The following is a 3,845-nucleotide window of genomic DNA, read 5'->3' as shown; positions in this document are numbered from 1 at the left end:
CCCCCCCCCCCCCCCCCCCCCCCCCCCCTCATCTCTCTCTCTCTCTCTCTCTCTCTCTCTCTCTCTCTCTCTCTATTTCTCTCTATCTATTGCTCTCTCTCTATATTTCTCTCTCTATCTTTCTCTCTCTTTCTATCTCTGTCTCTCTCTCAATATCTTTCTCTCTAGCTCTCTCTCTCTCTCTCTCTCTCTCTTTCTCTCCCCCCTCTCTCTTTCTATCTCTCTCTTTCTCTCTCTCTCTCTCTCTCTCTCTCTCTCTCTCTCTCTCTCTCTCTCTCTCTCTCTCTCTCTCTCTCTTTCTCTGTATTTTATAATTTAACTCGCTTGGTCTTTTACGTTCAGTCACGGCTTCCATCGCCTTTCTTCGGTAGATTGCACACCACCCCTCGTTTGTGCTCAGAAATTAGGAAAAACATAAACATTTGCCAAGCGGAAGCCGCGTTGTCTCTCATTCGAAAGCGAAACTGCATACAGTGCGAACGTGTTGTCTGTGCCTTGTTGATCTGAATTCAGAACCTAAGGTAATGATCAGATGGCTGTGGTGGTTTATTGTAGCTGAAAGCTGTGCAGTGTAGGCTAGTATAGATCTAGATTTAGATTTAGATCTAGACTCTAGATGTTGTATCGTGTAGAACCAAACAAGACTCACACAGAGTCTCACGAGGGAGAGAGACCAGATCTAGACCTAGATCTAGATCTAGAATCCACACCTAGGCCTAGGCTTGCCCCTCCTTCTTACTTCTTCTTAGTCCCTAACTTATTATAACTAACTAATCATAATGTCCACTGGAACTGCATAGGCTAGTATAGATCTAGATCTAGATCTAGATTCTAGATGTTGTATCGTGTAGAACCAAACAAGACTCACAGCTAGTCAGCTAGGCTTGCTTCTCCTTCTTAGTACTTAGCTCTTAGTCCCTAACTTAGTATTAATAAATGTAGTCTGTAGTGATTCTAACTTATGACCACTGGCACTGCATGCAGTGTACAGGGGTAGGACTGGTCTTTGTAGAGCTAAATCTAGGGTTTTGTGTATAATGGGAATAGCACACGGTGAGCCTAACCTTAATACCTAATACTAATACTAGATCTAGATCTAGTTTTCTAGATCTAGATTATCTAGATCTAGAAGATTCTAATACTAATTTATAACTAATATTTAATAGGCCACCTCTATTCTCACCCGGAGTGAGAATAGTGCAGGCGAGTCTTGTGGCTATTCTCACCCGGTGCGCGTTCACCCTAAACCACAGAATTCTACACTGTGATAACAGAAAAATTGTAGAATTCTGTGCCGTGAACAAACGTTCCATTACAATTGTAGCCTACTAAAAGCGTACAATTTTGTCTGTGGGCAGTGGAGAGAGAGAGAGAAAGTGGCGACCCGCGTAGTTCGGCTCGATTCGAAAAGTTAAATAGCCATAGCATCTTTGTAGACAACCAAATTTATTTACTTTTGTGTTTTAACATCATTTTTTAACTTTGTTTTGGTCAATTTGATCGTCCACACCGATAGACAGTATTCAGAAAGAGACGGAGAGAGAGAGAAGAGGGGAGGAGTTGATCTTGCGAGAACTTCCGGGCGGGTGAGAATCTAATAGCCACTTTCTATTTAATAAAACAAACGAAGTGGCTAGCCGTACTTAAGTACGGCTAGACTGCCAGTCTATCCGTACTTAGATCTAGGTTTGGCCCAATCGACTCAAGCCTGTTAAGTACACAGGTCTCATTAGATCTAGATCTAGATATAGTAATTATTCAGGTTCAAATACATGCAAGTCAGTAAGGCACCTTTTGGTTTTGTCTGAAATACAAATACTTTAGGCATTGCAAACTAAAAATTTCATTTACAATTCAGCCATCAATATTAAGTACGGCTAGCCTGACAGTCTAGCCGTCCTTAAGTACGGCTAGCCTGGATGTCTACCCGTACTTAAGTACGGCTAGACTGCCAGTCTAGCCGTACTTATCTTAGGCCCTATTAACATTAGAAAACAGGAGGTTTAAAATACATGCACTGTCATTAAGGCACCTGGTTTCGTCTCAAATACAAATACTTTAGGTACTGCACACTAAAAATGTATATTTACAATTCAGTAGGCCTATTTTTTGTAAATAGGTCAGTCTAGCCATCATATTAAGAATAAGTACGGCTAGCCTCTTCCTAAAACAAAAGCTTCACTAAGTAATGACTAGATCTAGATCTAGATTCTAGATCAAGATCTAATAGCAATGCTAGATCTATCTGAGCTGGGCACTTTGTAGAGCTAAATCTAGGGCTGTTTAGAAAAGTGTTTGATTGGAAATATCACTCGGTGAGCCAAAGGCTTAGTCAACCGAGTGAGAATCCTATTATTATATTATTACCGACTAATGGCATTCACTAACAAATGAGTTATCAAACTTCAAACAAACTTAGATTTAGCTCTACAAAGGCCAGTAATGGCAATGCTTAATGCTAGGACTTGGCTTTGTACAGCTAGATCTAGGGTTGTTTAGTGGTTGATTGGAAATGTCGCACGGTGAGCCGAACGGTTTTAACTAATTAAAAGATGGGGGTTCGGATGGCTAAGTAAGTGAGTGGGTCCAGATCTAGTGAGTTTAGACTCAACAGTAATGTTAAGCAAATGTCGGTGTTTGACACCGTTAACCAAACTGCCCCTCTGGGATCAATAAAATTGTAATTTATAAATGTATCTCTTTAATGGTTCACTTTGAAGTCAGTATTCCATGAGTAAGAAACGCGAGTGATTCTTGAATTAAAAAGTGGAGACCTCGAACCGTCATTTCAGTTTGGGAAATTTTCTGCGCTCGTCCGACGCAAAAACATAGGCCTAGATTTTTTGGCGAATAACTTTCGATCCCGTTTACTTTTAGCCTCGTTTCTCTAAACGGCATTCTTCGAGAGGAGTGGTCCCGGCTTAACTCCAAAGAAATAACACTAAGAGTTTGTAGTCGGAAACAAAAACGGAAGTAGGGTAAAAAAGCTGTCTTCGGTATTTTTTTGTCGTTCGAATTTAGAATATTTTCATCCTGATTTTTTTCTTCATCGGGTGGCATTGTGACCCTGGCAACTCAAGCCAGCTTTTTTAATCGGCTTCCGTTTGTGTTTCCGATTGCGAGTGTTATTTCTATGGAATAAGGCCGGGACCCCTAATTCTCCCAAAGAGTGCCCTCTAAACGCGTGACAACCCCGTTTTGTCTTTTCGAGCAATACTCATTTCAACATTACAGATTGGTGTGGAAGGGCACTTTTCCTGAGAGGCAAAAATAAAATATTGCTCGATATGAGTCAGGCGGAACTATTTTCTTACGGATATTGATGTAAATGGAACAAGACCGGGAACGGTAGCTCGATAACAATCGATGTCATCTGTCCCAAGTCATCCGTTAAAAAAAGCGTGTCTTTTCGTTGGACGGGCTACAGCACGGGCGAAAATAGTTTTGGTGCGGACGGACATCCCCGCACGGAACCTCAATTTTTAAACTGACTGCGTCACTATCGTTCTGTAGGTATTAATTCTAAATAACATTTCCAAGCCCTCTGACCTCGTAACCGCAACAATTTTGGTCAGGTCCGTTTTCCCCCTTCTCTTTCCCCAGATCTCGGAATCTTCGCGGAGGCAGTATCATGTCTGGAGAGGAACAGCCCCAGCCGTTTGCCAGCGACGAGGAGATGGTGAGTTCTCACGCATCCACAAACCCACACACACACACACACACACACACACACACACACATACCCACCCCCCCCTCACACACACACACAATCACACACACACCCACACCCACACCCAGACACCCTCCCACCCCCACCCCCACCCCACACACACACACAATCACAT

This window comes from Aplysia californica, unplaced genomic scaffold (genome assembly GCF_000002075.1).
Source record: "Aplysia californica isolate F4 #8 unplaced genomic scaffold, AplCal3.0 scaffold01577, whole genome shotgun sequence".
Lineage (NCBI taxonomy): Eukaryota > Metazoa > Mollusca > Gastropoda > Aplysiida > Aplysiidae > Aplysia > Aplysia californica.
Note: the sequence above shows the minus strand (reverse complement) of the source record.